General features: G+C 53.0%; 1 protein-coding gene across 4 annotated transcripts in view; it reads right to left on the bottom strand.

The window, feature by feature from the left end:
* B3GAT1 (beta-1,3-glucuronyltransferase 1) overlaps positions 1-19758 on the bottom strand; it is a 29711-nt gene extending 9953 nt beyond the window's left edge. The window contains exons 1-2 of one of the 4 annotated variants that reach the window (XM_074321849.1): positions 19123-19758; positions 6540-6633 (exon numbers count right to left, since the gene is read on the bottom strand). The gene's annotated coding sequence lies outside the window, so the exon portion shown is untranslated. The remainder of the gene's footprint in view (positions 1-6539; positions 6634-19122) is intronic. The other 3 variants (XM_074321848.1, XM_019717774.2, XM_019717770.2) reach the window with 3 other exon arrangements.
* Between the last annotated feature and the right edge of the window lie 884 nt (positions 19759-20642).

The following is a 20642-nucleotide window of genomic DNA, read 5'->3' as shown; positions in this document are numbered from 1 at the left end:
CATTTTGTGAAACAACCAGTATTCTAGTCAAGAGCACTGTGGTCGCCTGGGTCAGCCAGCAAGCCCCATCACCCCACGATCCAAGGCCTGCTCTGGCTCCACAGTCTCCTGGTAGGCAGGTGTAGACAGGCTGTCCCTCACCCCACAGGGGAATGCAAGGCCCATTGGGGCTAAAGGTTACAGGCGAGGACCAACCGTGGGGGTACACAGCAGGAAAAATAATCCTGGGGAGTGTGTGCTGTGTCTCCTACAGACTCCTCTTCCATGGCCCCAATAGGTGACAGAGCCCAGTGTCCCAGCCCAGGATACCTGTCTGGGTCTCATGTACTGAGTGTGGTGAAGCAGAGTCACCTCATGCCACACTTCTAGCTCCAGCCCTACTCCCCACTCCAAGGCCACTGACGGCTGAGAAGGGCTGATCAAGGCCTTGGTTTGGTTCGCTGATCTTAGGCCACATTTGATGGAGGACAGGAGAGCTGCTGACAGGCCTGGCTGAGAGATGTGCTCTAGGTTCTCAGCGCCTCCCAATGGAGCTTTTTCAAATGTCCTTCATCTTGGAGAGGGTTCTAAGCCCCAGATGGAGAAAGCAATGACAAGATGAGCTGCGTGCCAATTGGGTGTGCACGTCCAGCCTACTGCTGTGCACTCACTTAGCTGCCTTCACCCCTTTTCCTCTGGACTGTCTCTTTCGTCCATGCCTCTACCTCTGGCACCTGTCGACTTCCTGCTTGCCTGCTGGGCTGTCCTTAGTAATAATAGCTGTTAGGTAGCACTTGTGTCCAAAGACGACCCTCAACAGTTCATGTTCAATATCACAACAACGATGGGTGGGACGTGTTGTCCTTGTCACTATTTCACTTGGAACTCACTGAGGACAGTGAGGATCAGTAGCTTGCCTGAGGTCACAGCCCGGACACGGTGCAGACAGACATAAATCCCGGCTCTTTGGTCCTGTGCTGCTGTTAGGTGCATCAGAAGAGAGGTTCTAGACCCCAGAGCCCCGAACCTGGTCAGGTGTGGAGTGATCACAGGGACACAAACAGGCCCCAGCTTAGAGCCACCCTCCTCCACGAAAGCCGCCTCTACTGCTGTCCCAGTACCTCCCTGGAGGCAGGAGCAGGAAGGGGGATGGGCGGGGGGAGAGGTGGTGGGGGTAGATGGGGGCAAGGCTGGAAGGGGGCCATGGAGAGACAGTTCTGTCCCATTTTGGTTTTTTTTTTGCTCAAACCATCTATGAAAGGAAAGGGAGGAGGGAATAAGGGAGAAAAGCTTTAAAAATAAACTTAGCAATAAACCCAGTTGTGCATTAATTACTCTGGAAGCCATTACGGCTTGAAAACCCCATAACTTTAATGGAGGCTATTATAAGCATAGCAGCGAAATCGTGAAGCTAATTACCAGGCAGTTATTAAGCAGAACGGAGAGGCCCCAGCCTTGGAGAAAGCCAGCTGGCCATCAGGGGTGGGTTTTGGGGAAATCGGGCTTGGAGCTGAGAGGCCGGGTTGGGGAGACCTGGAGGAGGGCCTGGGGCAGAGAGGAGGCGGCACCTACCCCAACTCCAGATTTGAGGTTCAAGTCCGAGATGAGGACGCCTACCTTGCCGCAGCCTACTTCTTCTGCCCGGGCCTTGGAGGGATGGCAGCAACTTCTCTATGGTCGCAGGCTGTGTCTGCCACAGACCCCAGAATTGCCCTGGGCCTTTGGTGAGAGCAGGCAGAAGAATCAACACCCAGATGGAGGAGCACCAGAAGCCAGGAGAGGGGCAGGAGCAAGGGCAGGGAGAATGAGATGCTTGAAGAAGTCGGCTAGAGGCAGCCAGGCGTGGCTCACAGCAAACTGCAGGCATGAATGAGTGTGGGGCCCCAGGGTCTGCTGTGGTCACTCATGTCTGTGACCAGCCTCAACTATCATTTTTCCCTCAGCAAGTGCAGACATGAGGAGGCGCTACCACTCCCCTGGGTGTTCTCAGAAGCCTCTACTGGACATAGAGGAAGGCTACACTGGGGGTGGAGCGTGTGTGGTCAAGTGCAGGAGGGTCATTTGGCAACAGGAGCAGAGCAATGGGAGGCAGTGGTAAGGAGGTGGGGATGAAGTGGCCTGGACAGTATTCTGGCCGGCTCTCCACTGGGGACTGGGGTCCCACCACTTGTCCTCCTTGGCCTATACTTTCATCTTTAAAATATGGAAGCTGTGTAATACAGAATTGTACACCTGAAATCTATGTAATTTTGCTAACAATTGTCACCCCAATAAATTTAATTAAAAAAAAAATATATGGAAGCTGGAGTGGGAAAGCTCAAACGACTTTTCAGTTCTGCCATTGTAGCAACAGTTAGGACTCCATGAGGATGAAGAAATGTCCTCTGTGAGAAAAGTGGGGGTCAGGTGGGCAAGTCAAGGTCAAAGTCAAGGCAAGAGGCTGAAATGACAGCTTTCCAGGGAAGTCGGTCATAATTTGAGGGCCAATTACTCGCAGAGATTGGCCATGACTGGAAAGACCAGGTAATAGGAATTTGTCTAAGGGCTTTAGGGTGTCATGAGTTGTACATACTAGAAAGTGTCTGGACTCAGATGGGAGGGTTGTGATGTGCCCAAGGCTGGGGTAGAGCCAGTCAGCCTGTCAAGAGAGGCTGGGCCCATGAGATTGGCTTCAAGACTGGACAACTCCAAATGCATGGAAAGGCTTTCTTCTGAGTCTACATGTGTTCAAACTTTATCAATGTCTGTAGTTCTTGAGGAGGAGGCTTATTTAATTCCATTCAACAAATAGTATTTCAGGATCTGTAGTGGGCAGGCACTGTGTTAGATTCTATGGGCAATGCAGCAGGCAACGTGGGAGAAGGGGCAGGGGCTTCCTTCCAGCACCTCCTGACCCAGAGGGAAGGAGGGACTTAACACAGCTAAGGCTGATGTGAGATGTGGCAAAGATTGTGTGTGTGCATGCATGTGAATGTGTGTGTGTGTGTGTGTGTGTGTGAGAGAGAGAGATGGAGGTCAATTAGAAACAAGCTCAGAAACCAGCTAAGGCACTCGTCTCTGCAGGATGATACTAGCTGTGTTACCCAATATGACTGGCAAAAGTAGTTAATTGGTTAGCCAAAGGAGTCTGTTAAAGTGAAGAATCCTTCAAAATTATACATGCTTACCGTGCATGTTTCAATTCAAGTAACAGTTAAGGAGCCAAGAGCTCAGCAGATGATGTTTCTTTATCATCGCACAATACGAGGTCATTTTCCCCAAATCCAAACCACTCATCACTGGCTAGCTTGTAGCACTTCTGCTTTCTCCACACAGGACTTAGGCCTTTGCTTGGGCCAATAGTCAGCTGGGGGCTTTGCTTGGCATTTCTGGAACCATCCTGGCCATAGGGCAATGCCTGTGATCTCCTGTTGATTTCTTTAAAGTGATCCAAGACCTGAAGGACACTTGATGTGCAATCTGAGTGCAGAATCCTTTAGAATTTTTATGGCTTTTCCTCCCAATCTTCACCTAATTTGGAGAACTTTTTCTCTAGACTCACCTTAAAGTTTTTTGAGAGCATTTAACTTAATTTTCATAGAAACAACACATTTCCTTCTTTCCAGCTTATGTTTCATGGTTTATATCATATTCCATGGTGAGGATCACAAGCATGACCTTTGTAAACAGGTTGCAAATAAACACTACAGACCTTGGCCTGCAGGCCAGCATGTGGCTCAACCCGTGTGAGCAGGAGCAGGCTACCAGAGGGGAGAGCTGGCATTAGACGTGCACAGGCACCCGTTAGAGTGCTTGACGGGTGGAAGGCAGAATGGTCAATGTTCTCAGTCCATCAAGGGATGAAGCGGAGGCTGGTTGAGAGAGCTTCTGTTGTATGTGAGAAGGGAAAAAAGCAAGCCTGTCATTTAGGAGCCTGAGTCCCCTGAGGCTGATGAAACAGATGCTGAAGCCTCCTCGTGGAGGAACGTAACCAGGTCCACTGATCCACTGGCCAGGCCCAGGTGGAGTGAGGGTGAGGAGGTTGGGGCTAGGGAAGGTACCAGCCCTCTGAGCATGGCAGCAGGAATGTGGCAACAGGAGGCAGAAGGAGGGGAAATTTTAAAAGAAGAGAGCAGGAAGGATGCTAGTCAAAGCTACAGGTTTCCCCTCCAGCTCCAGGCAGTTCCCCCATCGAAGGGAGGCACGATCTGCAGGAACCCCTGAATGGATCAAGGGATTAGTATTGATTCTGCGGCCTCTGCTCAGGAAAAGCTCAGTGCCAGAGCTGATCCGCTCCTGGTCCATTCAATCCATAGTTCATTAACCCAGCCCTGTCCTCCTGATACCCTGTCCACTCCCATCTCATCTCCAACTTCTCCCCAGCTTCCAGCCATCAGCTGCTGCTGGGGTGGGTGTGGGGGGCTGCAGGGCAGAGGCATTGGCCTCTCTCCCCTCACCACCCCCAGGCCTTCTGCTCCTTTTCCTCCTCCCCTGCCCCCATCACCTGCAGGGGGAGGGAGAGGAGGGAGTGAGACTCTTATAGCTCATTCTACTCGAGGAAGTTTTAAGTGAGGTCCTAATGGGGTGCTTGGTTGGAATTGCAAGCCTTCCCAGTAACAGCCCTGAGCCCTACCTTTGATGTTCACAATAGCTCTGTGAGATGGGCAAGGAGATGCCATCCCCTTTTCACATATGAGGAAAATGAGGATTAGAAGGGCCTGTGTGATCAACCCAAGGTCCTAGGGTTAACTGCCACAAGAACTGCTCTAGCTCAGGCCTTTGAACTCTTTAATCAGCACACCCCCATCCCACCCTGACTCCCCCTTGCAGACCCAGCACGTATTTCTGGTCTCTTGGGGCACCCTCAGGGCCAGACCTTCCTAAGCTTGCTGGGGCAACACTGCCCTGCCAGCCTGTGCTCAGGCCAAGTACAGCAGGAAGGGGCTCCCCCACCCTGCTTTCATGGTGCAGCACTGAGGAGAGGAAGGCCCAAGACCTGGGGAGGTCCATGTCCTGACTCCGGGCCTCGCCACTGCTGGCACTCACTCATGGATACTTCTGATAGGAAGGGTGACAGCAGTGTGGATTCCAGATCTTACACCATCTTGTTCCCTTCTAATTTGGAAAACCAAGCCAAGGGCTTGGGCAGAGGTAAGTTTTAGTTCAGTTCAGGCTTGTGTAAAGAATACTTTTTATACTTGGTTTTCTTTGAGCCCAGCAATGTCAGGAAATGCAATTCATTGTTTATTTTAGGTCTCCTTCCCTCTCTCCATCCCTCCCTCCCTCCTTCTCTCCTTCCCTCCCTTCTTTCCTCTCGCTCTTCTTTTTTTTCAGATATAGCCTTTGGATTAGATTTAGATTCTGATTCAGTAAAAAAGGAAAATTGGAGCTTGGTCACGTGGTACTGTGCAAGTGAAAGTCCATTCTGGTTCATTGCAGGAACTTGAACAGAATAAAATATTGGCTCTGGTGGATTTTACTGAAGCTCCCTGAATCAAACAGCTAATGGTCTTCAGGCAGAAGGATGCCATTCACCCCAAGCTTCCATGTAGGAGGCCCTTAGAGCAAAAATCAGGTGCTTCGTTTGGTGGAGAAATCTTGTTGCAGCTCTCAGCTGGGGCCTGAGCACACAGACGGCTCAGCTCCTCAAGAGTGGGGATAGGAGGGAGGGTGTAGCAGCCAGGGAGACAGCTAGCTGCAGGATATAGACCTGATGGAGGACGGTAAACAGCCAGACAGTGGTCAGTGAGGTCCATGGAGAACCCCCTGTGAGAGCCCTCACATGGTAGGTCATGAGGGGTTACTGTGAACGACTGGGTGACAGAAGAATTCAGCAGGAAGGTGCTGATCACCCACAGGACAGTGGACAGCCCCTGTCATGCTGACAGAGAGCAGCGCATGGCTGTTCAGTGCTTTCCTGAGGGATGGGGGAAGACAGTGACAGTCACGACTAGCTTTGGAGTTTTCAGGACTGGAGAGCAGTCCCTGCAGAGAACTTTGCAACCCAGCTGGCATTCCACTAGGGCTGTGTCTGGGGAGAGGTTTGGTCTTGGGAAGTGTCACCTCCCCATGTCTTTTGCCCTCCTTCCTTGCTATCTTTCCATCCTTGCCCCAGGCACATTCTGTTGGCCATGCCAGCTTTTTGAAAAGATTGTCACTGCTTCCAAGACAAGTGCATTAGTTTTCTAGTACTGTCTAACAAGTTACTATACACTTAGCAGCTTAAAAAGACATGCGTCTATTGTCTTCAGTTTCTGTGGGTCAGGAGCCCAGGCATAGCTTACCAGGGACCTCTGCTCAGGGTCTCACAGGCAGCAAAGTATTGGTTGGCTTGCGCTTTCCTCTGGAGGGCTGATCAGGGAAGAACCTGCTTCCACGCTCTCTCAGGTTGTAGGCAGAGTCCACTGTCTGCTGGTCATAGAAAGTGGTCACACTTTCTGCTCGCTGTTGGCTGGGGGCTGCCCTCAGCAAGGCTGCTCAAAGTTCCTTGCCACATGGGTTTCTCCAACATGGCCACTCATTTCATCAAGCCACCAAGGGGGAATCTAGAGCAAGTATGCTAACAAGAGAGTCTTACATACCAGAATGTAATCATGAGAGTGACGGCCCATCACTTCTGTCATGTTCCGTTGGTTAGAGGCTAGTTACAGGTGCCATCCACGCTGGAGGGAATGCCTTCACACAAAGGCATAGACAGCAGGAGTCAGGGGCTGGGGGGGGGGGACGTCTTAGAGTCTATCCACCACAACAAAGAGGCCAGGTCACCTCCTGACCCATAGTTCCTGTCTTGCCCCCACAGCTTCTGAGGATAATGGCAGAACCTAATCACAGTCACAGCCTTCGGTTCCCTTCTTCCCATCTTCTTTTGCTCTCCTCTGCTTGGAAGAGTGGCACATGGAGAGGTTCTGGGCCCTGAAGTCAGATAGCCCGAGGCACCACACTACAGTCTCTCTTCCTCTGCTACATGACTTGGGCAGAGTAACCTCACTGAGCCTTGCGTTTCCACCCATTTGTAAAATGGGAATAAAAATAGTGTTTTCCCCGTTAGGTTTTTAGGGTGATTAGAAAAAAATCAATATAAACCATCTGACACATGATTGGTGCCAATAAACAGAAGGTACTGTAATTATCAACCTGGAAAGGGCCTGGAATGAGTGCTTGGAATTGCTTCCCTCTAACTCCCTCCGGCTGAACTTCTGGTGGCTGGAAGGCAGGATGGAAGCTGCAGACACTGAATGCTGCATTTCACCCCCAAAAGAAGAGGCAGTAAGGAAGAGTGGCTGGGATACTCAGTAGGGACACCTCCCTGTCTCAAAGCCTAACGCTGGCCTTATGCAGTGTGAGGCCCTTTGGTTTCTCCTCACCTCGCTTTCTCCACACTCACTGTGGAGCTGTTATGCCTTCTTTACTGTCTGAAATACTCCATTATGACTTTAAATTCAACGTGAGTAAGAGCCAACCATCACCTTTCTTCCCGGAGCAGCTCCTCCTCAGGCTTCCTTCTTTCTGTCATCTGTCTTGGCAGCCAACGTGAAATCCCAGGGCCGTCCTCAATTCCCCCTCCTACTTGCATCAGCCGGTCCTCGTCTCCTTTGGCCTGCTCTGCGCCAAGGCCCTGGGAAGTCTGCCCCCAGTACTGACCCAGGTCAGACCTTCGCTTCCATAGCCTTCCACTGTGATCTTTCTTCAGAGTCCACCCCACTGCCTGAGCTACCTTATCGACTTGCTCATGCTCAGAACCTTCTGTATCTCCCCCTGATGGCAACTTACTTAGCTTGGCATTCACTGCTCTTTGCCATGGCCCCACCCCACTGCTCTAACTGTATCCTCTCCTGTTTCCTATCTAACTTCCCTCCATGACAGTCTCTGACCTCTGCAGTCCAGCACCGCACCACAGTCACTCCCTGCAGGGCTTGTGAGAGCTCTGGAGACAGGCCAACCTGCTTTGTCCATTCAGATAGTAATTTCCCATCTCTACCCAGTGCCAGGGTGTGGGCCAGCCCCAGGGGATGAGGGCTCAGTTTAGAGGCAGGATCCCAAAGATCAAGTCAGGCCTGACCCCCACAAGCGAGTATTCTCCTTATTTTCGTCCAGATGCAACCTTGTTTCTTCGCCTTGGCCTCTGACCCTGCTGCTCCTGTTTGCCAAACCTCTGCTATCACCCAGCACGGGGGCATGTGTGTACCTGGGCCCACTGGCTGTCACAAGTCTTTGCCCTGGGGAAGTCTAAGTATCAGTTCGGTGTTTGTGCCTTTCTGCCCTTTTACTCACTATCCTCTCAAAGCCACCTGATTTGGGAAGATGTCAGCCTTCCAAAGGTGAACGAGGCACCCTCAGCTTCACTTAGGACCATGGCTGGGGCTGGGGCTTCCTTTCTGAGAACTTGCTGAGGATGTCTCAGCGAACTACAGAGCCCCTTTCTGAGTGATTTCATAGAGCAGCAGCTCACTTCTTCACTCACTTGTGTACACACGTGTGTGCCCATGGCCAGCACCCCAGCTGAATAAGTAAGTACGTGTGTTCATGGGCACAAGTTGCACTCCCTCGACTGGGTTTGGTTACTACTTCTGAGCCCTGTTGGACAGTGTCCAGTCAGACAGTGGCCTGGTTACACCCCTGCCTGAGGCTTGCTACCTCCTATGGTAGCAGTGACCCTCACAGGCGCCCTCGCAGCACCACCGTCTCCTCTCCTGGCCTGAGTTCCCTGCTGGCTCCCTCTCAGAGGTACTCTTCTGCCTCTGCACTGGGCTTGATGGAAACACATGTTCCTCCTCCTAGCCTGGGTGCCTGCACCAAGTGTCTGTGCTGAAGGTGCCTTCCCTGACCCTATTCATTAGAGTGTTTGTGACCATATACTATTTTATCCAAACTTGGGCCCTCTGAGAGTGTGCTGAGCTGATGAAACAGTAACAGGAGTCAACACATCAGCAACAGACATGGTCAGGGACTGGTCCGGGCTCAGTAGGCAGTGGTTCCCCTACTCAGAGCCCACTGCCACCCGCTGTGTGACACCTGGCTATGGGAGCGAGTGCCAAGTACAGAGCTGGTGCTTCTTCTCCAGCCCACTGTCACATTCGGTCTTAGCTCCTGTGTGAAGGCCGTACGGGTCAACCTTTATAAGCAAACCTAGAACGGCTCTTGTGACCCTGCATTATAGGGCCTGGGAGTATAGGGCCCTTACTGCTGTTAAGAACACTCCCCTGCATCCTCTGCCTGCCCTAGCCTGGCCTTGCCCCCTTGAAAACAGGCTGAGCAGAACTGGCAGTACATTTCCCCCAGCACAGGTAGAGTCCCGGCCAGGATGCCGTCCTGCCCTGGATTCTGCATACAGTTACAGCAAAGCGCTCTTTAACACATCAGCCTTAGCCGCCCAGTGCCCAGTTTGATGCAATGCCTAGTGAGTGCCCTGTGAGGGCTGTGGGGCAATTCAGGACATCTGCAGTTGGAGCTCCACCTCCAAGTGGGACAGGCTCATGGGCTCAGGCCACCACAGACACCTGCCTGAGTAGGGGTGAGGGGAGCAGGAGAGGAGGGCTCAGCAGATTCTGATACAAAATGAACAGCAGGGGCCAGGCAAGCAAATCAGCAGCTGCTAGTGGAACAGCGGCTGATCAAGAGCCACACAGGTAGGTGGCTGGGAGGCCCCCTCTCCTGCAGCTGCCCAGTGTGAATGGGGTTGGGGCAGGAGAGGGCGGGGAGAATGCAGCATCCTAGCATCCTGGTCTCTGGGAGCTGGGAGGGGCACAGCCCTCATCTTGTCAATCTCCATCTACAGAGGAGACCTGGGAAGGCTGTGCTACCTGGGGTGGGGTGCTGAGCACTGGTTGTAATGAGAATCTGCAGTGTGGAGCCTGGCACAGGTGGTGGCGACTGACTGGGCACCCACTGGACCCCAGCAGGTCAGAGGGCAAGGCGTATGATCTTGGTAAGGTCTGGGGACCAGAACCAAGAAGTCCAGGTAGCCTGGTGGGTCTGGTCCTGGGACTAAGGGTCTGCAGCGTGGCTGGACTGGGACAGTTGTGCAAAGCCTCTTAGGTTGTGGTGAGGCTGGGACTCGGATGCCGTGGAGGGAGGGAGGGTGTGAGCAGCCAACGCCAGTCTGTCCCTACAGCACCATCCTCCCCACCCTCATGTGGTCCAGACTGTTCTGTGCCTCACCTTCTCTTGCTGCTGATGTCTGTGTGGTTCTTGGTGAAGATGCTGACTTGGTGAGACTGTCCCGAGCTTTGTGACCCCTCTGAAGCCTTCCCTGCTGTCTCCTCCCCAGGCCTGAGCGTTCACGGGTCCGTGTAGCAACTGTCTAGTCATGTAACCTGTTATGCACTCATTGGTTTTCATTTTTGTCCCCAGCCCGCAGGCCATGAGCTCCTCCGGATCCCATGTCCAGAGCCTGGCACAAAGCAGAAGCTGCACCCACAGCTCTGTGACTCGGTTTCCTTATCTGTAACTCTTACCAGGCTATTTTTAAGATCAAATGAGAAAATCCATAGAAAACATGTAGCATGGGGCCTGGCACATCATTAGCACTAAAAATGTTCACTAATGTAAAATATAACAGTAATTATAACAACTACCACCTTGTTGTAAGATTCAGCCGAATCTAAGTACTTGGAAGAGAAGGCGAGAGAAAGGGGCAGCTCCTTCCTTTTGGGTCAGCACTGACAGGCCTCTGGGCAGTTTTTCTAGCAGTTTCCTCTCCCCAAGGATGAGGCCGTGCCGAGGCTGGGCTCCATAGAAAGCAACCATGTTGGCATGAGTCCGTGTGCCATATGGGGGTGTACGTGGAGTGGCTGGGGTACCTGGAGAAGGGAGATTTGCCACATGTAGGGAGGCCAAGGTCGCAAAGCCTGAAGTCTGGCCCAGCTCCCCTTGCCCTGCTCTGATCTCCAGGCCCAGCGGGCTCCCTCTTGTTGGCACTTTCACTAACATTTCCCACTGTGGCCTCAGCACAGCCCCCTGGGCGGACACCGTCTACGTCCCTCTTTCACAGATCTGGAACCCAAGCTGGGACTGAGAGGCCTTGCTACAAGCAGACAGCCTGGGCCTGCCCTGGTACTGGGACCACCCCCCGACCCCCTACGCACACACACAATTAGTCCTGTGTCCCTGTCCAGAGACTTGCACTCAGGGAAGGACTGGGGATTTCAGAAAGCCAGGCATCACCTCTTCATTTTTTCTGCCTCCAGAACTGTCAGAGCAGTCTCCTCTCATGTCACTGGGGCTGAGAGTTGGCCATCAGCAGGGGTCTAGGACCATAGACCCCTGGGCCCTATCTTGTCCTGCCCTTTCTCCCCGGCTCTCCCACCCCATCTGTTACCTGGGCTCTATGCTTTAGGTCCCTCCCGCAGAGTCGGCTAACCATATTGCCTGGATGAGAAATAGTTAACGAAAGGCATTGAAGGTGGGTTGGTGGGGGGGCTCAGTCCAAGAAGGCCTGTGAGCCTAGATTGGGCAGTGTGCGCTCCCCCTGTGAGCAAGCAGGCATGAACATGATGAATCAAGGGTCCCTAAATCTCAGTCCCCCAGCTAGTAGATTATACTGACACTATCTATGTTTTATAGGCCATGCGCTATACAGCCAGCAGCGGGATAGCTATGGGTTGCTGAGATGGAGCCTGAACACTGCAAATGTTCATACTAAGGCAGGCTCACCACATCCACAGGGATCCTGGGGGTCACCCAGGCCTCTGGACCCTAGGAGAGGGTTCTGGGAGGAAAGGGAAGATTTCTCTCTCAGAGTCTCAGGAAGATGGTAGAGTAGGGAGGGGTCTGGAACAGAATTCAGGCAACACCTTCACCTGGAATGCTCTTCCCCTCACTGTACCTCCAGCAGCTGAGGAGAACTTGGCAGGTGCACTCATTCTGGAGACTGTCACGCAGTGGCGGGACACTGAGGAACGCTCAGTCAGCACTGGATGGTGAAGGGAACAACCAGAGGCCCAAACCAGACACCGCTCTCCTCAAATAAAATGGTACTCCTTCCTCTCTGTGTTCTGACGCCTGGAACGTACGTTAAGTCAGAGCGTGCAGGTATCTGCTGGGCCCCTACCCTGAAACAGCCCCTGAGTGGGAAGGGTGAGTGGGGAGAACAACTACTATTGAGCACTTTTCAACTTGTGTCCTGGCATCAAATAACCTGTCAACCAGATAAACAAAATGTGGTATATGCATACAAACAAGTACTATTCAGCCTGAGAAAGGATGAAAATCCTGACACAGGATGCAACATGGATAAACCTGAAGACATTACGCTAAGTGAAATAAGCTGGTCACAAAAGAACAAATACTGGATGGTACCACTTATAGGTGGGAACCTAAAATGGTCAAACTCAAAGGGACAGAAAGCAAAATGGTGGTTACCTGAGATTGGGGGAAAGGGGAAGTGGGGAGTTGTTGCTTAACAAATATAGTTTCAATTTGTAAGATGAAAAAGTTCTGGATATGGACGGTTGCACAACAATATAGATGTACTTAATACCACTGAACATTTAAACATGGTTAAGATGATAAATTTTATGTTACGTGTTTGTTTGTTTTTTACCCCAATAATAATAATAAAAAGAACCTGTCATCTAGAAAGTCTGATTAGGTCTGTCAATGAGACACCCAGGTGGAGTTGGGGGGTCAGAGAGCTTTCTCTGTAGTAGGGCTGGGGTGGGCACCTGTGTGTGGTGTCAGGTGAGGCTGCTGGGTGCACCTTCCTGCTGGCCGTCACCATAAGGAAACAGGCACAGAGCATGCCTGGAAGAGCACCTCCCAGAGGTTGCAGATGTGCTGCTAAGAGTGAGCTGGACATGGCTGGAGGAGTGTGCGCACGTGTGTGTGTGTGCACGGCAGCCTGCTGTGTCTCCTAGTCCTGGGGCCTGGGGAGATGTGGACGCTGGGAGCAGCTGGGAGACTTGTTCCCAGAGAGAAAGATTTATGGGTTGGAGAAGAAGTTAATATTGACCAATGATGAGTTAGGAGAGTAATACTTCAGTTTAAGTTCAGAAACCGATGGAAAAAGAAAATAACATGCCCAGAGGCTGTACGTCAACTGAAGCAGCCTGGTGGCATGAGCCACCTGCCGCCTGTGAACAAGGTTTCTTGGCCTATGATGGTCAATCCTGCATGAGTGCTGGCCAGGACTTCCCTGTGGAACAAGGGCTTGTCCCTCCTGCTCTGTGCTGTGTTCAGGAAGGCGCAGGGGAGAAGTCAGCACAGGGCACTGAGTTCAGGGGACTACATCTATGCCCAGGGGGGCCATGTGAAGGCAGCGTGGGGCGGCCTGCTAGCTCAGGCTACGTGATTCCACTAACTCACCTCCCAGGGGACACAGTGCTGATACCTCTGGGAGTTGGCTGTTAGCTCCCAGGACACCAGGCACTGGTCGGCGGGAAGTTGGGCTGAGGATGTTCCCTGGATTTCCTCAGGCTTAGGGGGACACCCCTGAGGGGACCCTCAATCAACTAATGGGGACCCAGAGGACTTCAGGCCTGGGCTGAGCAGAGGCCAGGCAGCCCCAGAACCCAGGTCTCAAGCCATTGAAAGCCCCTGACAGCTCACCCAGCCTGATGATTTCCAGGCTGACCTTATTCCTCTGGTCAGAGTGCTCATGGACATACTATAGCAGGCTAATGATTCACTGATTTAATTAAAGTTTTGTATGTATTTTTAATGCGTTGCCTGTGGCCTGAAGGAGCTGACTTTCCCTGGGGCCCTGTCAGAGATGGTTTAGGGTTGGTTCTTTTGGGCCGGCTGTCAGAGGAGGAGAGAGGTCTGTTCCAGTCGGCTGAAAGGGGCTCTGGGGTCTCCGTTGACACTGAGCCTCTTTCCCCTGAGCTTCAGGGAGGCTGCTCCTACTGCCTTCTGTCTCTCTTTGTCCTGTTAAGAGGACAGGAAGCCTGACAGGGAGGAGCGGGGAGTTGGGAGACTTATGACATACTAAGACAAGGCACTCAAGTGCTGTGTGACCTGAGGCAAGAGTAGAACTTCTCTGGGCCTTGGTTTCCTTGTCTACAAGAAGAAGGAAGCAACCTAGAGTCACAGATTCCTAATTCTGGGACAAGCCTTGCAGGCCAGACAGTCTCCTGTGTCCACCTGTTAGTTTGTGACTATGGATGTCAAATTCTTGCTCCTCAGACTCATTTCCTCTCCCCTTCTTGGCTGGTAGGCTCCCTTCTCTCTCTTGCCTCCTGCTTCTGGGGCATTTTGTAGAGCGTTTACCAAGGTATGTGGTATGATTTGGGTGGGGAAATGTTCACATGATTCATGCTCCTCATATTTTAGATGAGGAAACTGGGACTCTATGAGATTCTGCCACACAGTGAGTTACTGACACAGCTATGACCAGAACCGGGGGTCAGCCAGCTAATCTCTAACTCCTGTCAGGCCGAGGGCCCTTCTGCCTCCTGGCTGCTTCCCTCTGCTGAGCTCAGGGCAGTGGCTTCCTGGCTTTCTTTCCCTCAGGACCAGGGAGTGGGTGAGCCCAGGCAAGGCCCCTTAAGTTCCCCCTCCATCCCCCTGCAGCAAGATGCTGGCAGCATCTGGGACCTCATTTGCTTCTTTTATTTTGAACATACAGGGGCTTGGGAAATGCTTTTTGGTGACAGTGGTTCCAATAAAATAGAATTGCATCCACTTCCAAAAGCGTTAATCCCTCTTCATCTGGCACTGTTCATATACAAAGGAGGACATATTTCTCATATTTTATTTCAGCGGGAAGGAGTGGTGCAGGGGTTACTATACGGCCATGTTCCCATCACAGGCGAGGAAACTGAAGCTCAGGAGGGGCAGGGATGTGAGCAAGGTCACATGCTGATTACTGACAGCTCCAGCACCTGGTGTCATGCTGGACCTAAAGCAGGCTGTTCAATGCATGTTTGTTACCAGAATCATTAAATAAATGAATAATAAAAATTGCTAAGCAAAGCACTTACTATTTATTCCATGTTCTGAGTGATTATCATGATTAACTGCAATAATTCCTTCCTTCCTCATAAACATCCTATGTTATCCCCATTTTAGAGATGAGAAATCTGAGGCACGGGGAAGTTAAGTCATGTCCCACAGCCACACTGTAGTAAGTGGCAGAGCTGGGATCTGAGTCCAGCCAATCGGGCTCCAGAATCCATGCTCTTAGCCACCTAGCAAAACCACGTAAAGACTAGAACAGCACTTGCCAGTAGACCTTTCTGTGATGCTGGGAATATTCTGTATCTGCTGTCCAATATCTGCACCCACTAGCTACATGTGGCTACTGAGCTCTTAAAATGTGGCTGCTGTGACTGAGGGACTGCCCAGCACAGGAGGGAAAGCCCCCAGTCTCACATCTAGTGCAGGGCTCTAAGGGTTACTGAACGACGGGCGAATGAATCGCCCAGAGTTTTCACACTAAAGGGATTCATGGCCTCAGAGGCCAGATTGCTCAACTGCCTCATTAAGAAGGAAGCAAGATGGAGAGAAGCCAGGGAGACAGGTAAAGGAATGTCCCCAGCCACACACAGCCAGTCAGGAAGGACTGGCAGAACCAGGTCCCCAAACTCAGGTGCAGTCCACTCCTAATAGCCAAGGCCAAGCCTTGTCTCTGCTCTCTCTGCTCTCTCCACCCCTCCCTCCTTCATGGAGCAACAATACTGGCTCACATTTCCCAAGAAGAGAGAAACCCTGCCCACCGTTCTAATACTGAGCTGTGGGATTCATAACCCTGTGGGCAAGGTTTATCCCCGAATCCCATCAACTCTTGGTAATCGAGACTGAAACTCTCCACTTTTGGACTTATTGGTGGCAAAGGCCTAATCTCACCCAGGCACTTGGCTGGGAAGCTGCTGGCCCTACTGTCAGCTTGTGTGTGTAGGGAACGCAGACTCATTTTAATATTGGCTGGAGCTAAACCTCATTGGAAAAGTAAATTTGCTATAGCTGCAGGAAAAAAAAAAAAAGCAATCTACACAACCCTTCCAAAGCTAAACAGAAAATCCTGATTTTTGGATTATTTGATACTTTACTAAGTTCCCGGCACTGGCCCAGAGCCTGGAACATAGCAGGTGCTCAGTCAATGTCTGTGGAAGTAAGCGGAATTTTGAGTGATCTCTGTCTACCTTGACATTTTTCAGTGTGGATAATAAGAGGAGTCCTTGCAAGTTGCGTGAAGTTTTTTAGACAACCATTGGCTAATAAATTAGAATAATCTAGTTAGACATGGAAATATTATTGTTACTGTTGTTCTGTAAGGGAACACCGAGAGTTCCTCTGTTCCTTGCAACAGAGGAACACCCCAGGTGGGCCTGGAGAAGAATCAAAATCTGGAGGTGTGGCAAATCAATTGGGGTGCGGTGGCATGGGAGTTAGGACAGACTGCAATCATTTCAAGTTGATGGGCTCCAGGGTTGGCTAGAGAATTGCTACTCCAAATTCTAGAGCCATCCAAATTCTGGAGTAATTTGCAGGGGGGTATATAAAATAAATACATTAAATTAACATTTGTCTAGCACTTCACCTAAAAACAGCCTGGTGAGAGGAAGGGTCCTCAATTTCTAGGCCTTTAAGAAACCAAGATTCAGAGGGCTCAGTTTTTCTCAAAGTCCACTCAGCTGGTCCTTGAAGGAGCTGAGACAGGCCCTTGGCCTGGCTCAGAGCCGGTGCTCTGAACTACTGCTTACCGGTCCCTGATGCTCTTCAGCAGGAGCCACAAGGCTCTTCTTGCCTGGAGGCCTGGGGTTGCATGAAGGAGTTTCTCCTTTTTCCTTCTCCCCAGATGCCAGGTCTCCCCGGAGTCCACACCCTTCCCCACCCCATTTTATCACAGGATCAGGAAGGTTGGTGGAGCAGGTGCTAGGAGATTGGGGGTGTGGTGGATCCTTCAGCACTGGGGGATTCACCCAGGCGAGAAGGTCTCCCTGAAGATCACTGATCTCACAGCCTGTCCCCTTTCTGCCTTCAGGACTCCCTCTGAATTACTCTGGCATTCATCAGAGCCACAGAAAGAGCTTTCCTCAGGAGACTGTCTCACTGCTTCACCCAGGGGCCTTCTTGCTCTGGTGGATGCCTGCTGATATTGGAGAGCTTGGGAAGGAGGATGCTTGGGCCGGCCCCAACTATACCACTGAACCAGCCGGACTTTTGCCTTCGGGCCTTCCTCCATTGTGTTGTTCTGCGAGCATGCTTCTGTGTCTTTTGTCTGTTGTCTCATGCTGGCTCCTCTGCCTGCCTCAGACTCTCTCAGATTCTTTCTCTTCCTGAACCCTGCCTCTCTTCTCCTCCATTTCTCGGCAGACAGGAGCTCTCAGCCATCTCTGTGCCAGCTCATCCCTCTTTTCCAGCCAAACTGAACCAACATGCTCCCCCTATCTCACAAAGCTCCCAAACTACTTCATCACCCTGTGCTCCACAACCAGAAGTACTGCCGACTTGGTCCTTCCACCCCTCCAAAACTACTGTGGGAAAATCCAGTTCTATCAAGAGGCCAGAGGAAGGGAACCGGGCTAGCCCCACAGGTATCTTTCTCTGGAGCCCCTGGTCTCTGATATGGGCTGTCACTGGAGCTGTCCCACTTTAGTGGTTTACCTGTCCTGTGCTTCAAGTGGACTAGTTAGTGACTGCTCATCCAGAAACATATATGCACATATTCAGCCCAGCACATATGAGCTTCCAACACGCTTGACCATGGAGTGATTCCCGGGTCAAGTACAGAAATGGGCACAACAAGATACTTGGCTCCTGGGCTGAACGGGGCACAATTCCATTAACCCTCCCTGTTCTACTAGCTCTAGCAAGGCTTCTTGCTCCCACCAAAGGGGCAAGTGGGAAAAGGCATGCAGCTCCAGAACCTTTGGGAGTGCTGGGCACGGACAGGGCAGAATGAATGATCTCTTCGAGGGTCTTATGGGGAAGGGTCTTCATTCCATATGAAAGAAGGGGGGACTATGTAAGTCAAGTAAAGCCAATAATTGTCACCACTAAGCAGGTTCTGGGAGGACATGTCTCTGTCTCTGTGGTGGCTATTGGCAGAAGTAGAGAGGCATACAGGAGGCACAGACGACATCTCAAAAAACCCTAGAGCAACAGTCCTGTGAGGCTGCAGGCCCCTCAACCCCAGTAACTTAGGAAGCTGTGTGCCTCCCATTTCCACACACACTTACAATAACTTCACAGTGCTATATGCACAAGGACATCTCCATCCAATCAATCCTTTTAAACAGTGTATAGCATACAACCCAAGCTCAGGGTCCCAAGGGCACCCCATCCAGACTGATACTCATGTAGGTAGCGCTGCCCCCACCAGCATGGGGCTAGCAATGGTCAGCAAAGAAATCCCCAGAGTCCCTCAGCTCCAGCTTCTATAAGAATCCATGCAAAAAGTGCATGGCTGAGACTAGGCCTGGCCAGACCAGGAAGGGGAAGGGGAGGCTAGTCAAGGCATTATTTGTGTGTGTGTGGTTCTTGACCTTAACTAGTTGGTACCAGGCTGTCACCTCCTTCCGCCAGCACTGTTAGATCCTGCGGCTTCCTTCTCTTTTCCTTCCTCACCTCTCAGCTTCTTTTTCGGAAGTTGTATGCTCTGAATTTGGGGAATCAGGACTTCAGGCCTGAAACCTAGTGCAGAGGGGTGGGTGGTGAACTTGGTCATGCCTCCTGCTACACTGAAGGTACCCAGGACCCTTGGCTACCCCTGCCACCTCTCAGTCCCTCTGCCTCCCCAACAGAGTTGCAGAGCTTGGGTCCCCTGAGGAGTTCACTAGTCAGTGTCTGGAGGCTCAGAGCCATTGGGGATGACAGTTGGGGTGCACAGGATGCTAGCCCCTGACTCCTCTGGGCCACCAGGAACCACCTGCTGAGGTGGAAATGCACAGGCCAGCTAAGAGGCTGGGCCAGTTGTTACAAGCTGCTGAGAACCAGCTCTCCCCTTGATGCTGGGCCTGAGGAGGGTTTTATTTCGCAGGTTTTATTTCGCAGCCCCCTCGGCGGCGGCGGCAGGCAGCGCCTCCCAGTCCCGTTCGTTCCCGGCCCCCTTTCCAGCTGTCCCCTCTGCGCGCGCGCGCGCGCGCACACACACACACACACACACACACACACACACACACTCACACACCCAAATGGGAGGACATGGCGTGGGTACTGATGGGGACGCATAAAGGGGCTCTGTGCGCCGCGGCGGCGCCCGCGAGGGACGCGGGGGGCACTGACCTGCGGCGGCGAGTCCGAATCGTCCCCGGCGCGGTCCATCGTGGGCGGCAGCCCCTACATCCCGGCCCCGGCGCCTCCAGGCTGCTGCCCTGGGCCGCGCGCTCCACCTTCCCCGGGGGCTCTCGGACTGCTGGCCCCCGAGGGCCACTTCATAGCCGCGGGGTCCGCGCACCCGCGCTCTCTCCGCCCCGGCCCGGCCCGGCCCCGCCGCCCGGCCCCGCTCCTCCTGGGCCCAGAGAACCAGTGGCCAGAGCCTGGAGCGCGCGGGAGGCGCAGGCAAGGACCACCGGGGGCTGGGGCTAGAGCCGGGAGGGGAGGCGCGGGGAGGGGTGCTTAGGGGTCCGGGCGCGTGGCCGGAGCCGAGCCGACCCGGCCAGCTCGGAGTCCCTCCGGCGGCGGCGGCTGCGCCGGTGCGGCCGCGGCTCTGACAGCGCCTTCTGCCCCGCCTCCACCCCCCACTCCCCGCCCCCGAGCGAGCGCGAGCTGCCGGCGGGACCCGCCGCTAATGGTCGGTACCAACCTCGCTAGCTAGGGCGGGGGGCGAGAGGAGGGAGGCCAGTAAGCACAACCCTGGGATTGGTATCACCTCCCCCAACCCCTCAACACCCTCCCCAGCGGAGGCAGCTCCAGCGTGAGGCGCGCGAGCAGGGACTGCGGGCGGGGGCCAAAGGCAGCCCGGGCCTCGGCTCTCGAGAGTTAAAGCTCGCCCGGCCCATTGCCTGCACCCCCATCCCACCCCGCCTCCATCCTGGCTGTTCCTGGCGCCCAGCTTGGCAGCCTTTCTCAAAGGGTGATTGTTTCCGGGCTGGGCAGTGGGGGGCGGTTCTGAGATGAGAGGAAGAGCTGGGGAGCAGGGAGGGTTCGCTCCCTGCTTGGCTTCAGGCACCCCGCAGCGGGAGATGGCTAGTGGGGACGTATGGCACCTGCCAGCATGCAGAGGTACCTGTGTGGGGGTGGAGAGGGGAGTTCTTGGGCGCTGGGCAGTAGGGCAGCCCCACCTGTAGGCACTGCTGCCTTGCCAAGGGCATGTCAACCTGCAGAGTGCCACCCTCAGCCCCCTCCTATAGTGCCCTGGACATTCCAAAGAGCTGCAGGAAGGCAATGCAGGAAGGCAATGGGGTGGAGAGGGACCTGGAAAGGGCAATGGAGGCGCAGAGATGGAGCAAAAGGGTCCAGCAGGCTATCCAGGAATTTTCCAGGGCACCTTGAGCAAAGGAATCCCTACATGTTCCCTGCCTGTATGTGCTGGGTGAGATGGGGGCTGTGTGACCAGGAGTCTCTGTGTATGTATATATGTATATATAGGGTACAGATGTAGCCATGGCATGTAGCCATCTATGGAGATACTTCCAAATGCTCTTGTCAAGTTGCTGGAGACTTAGAAACCTTCCTCATAAGTGTTTTAAGGGTTGCAACCCCTGGCTGGTCCTCTTCCTGGACACCTGTTGTCAGGGCCACCCTGTGTCCTCTTCACATCTCCAGGAGGAGGCCAGCTCTTGTAGCTGGGGTTCTGGCTCCAG

Source organism: Rhinolophus sinicus, linkage group LG16, assembly GCF_036562045.2.
Source record: "Rhinolophus sinicus isolate RSC01 linkage group LG16, ASM3656204v1, whole genome shotgun sequence".
Taxonomy (NCBI): domain Eukaryota; kingdom Metazoa; phylum Chordata; class Mammalia; order Chiroptera; family Rhinolophidae; genus Rhinolophus; species Rhinolophus sinicus.
Note: the sequence above shows the minus strand (reverse complement) of the source record. Positions and strands in the feature narration are given on the sequence as shown.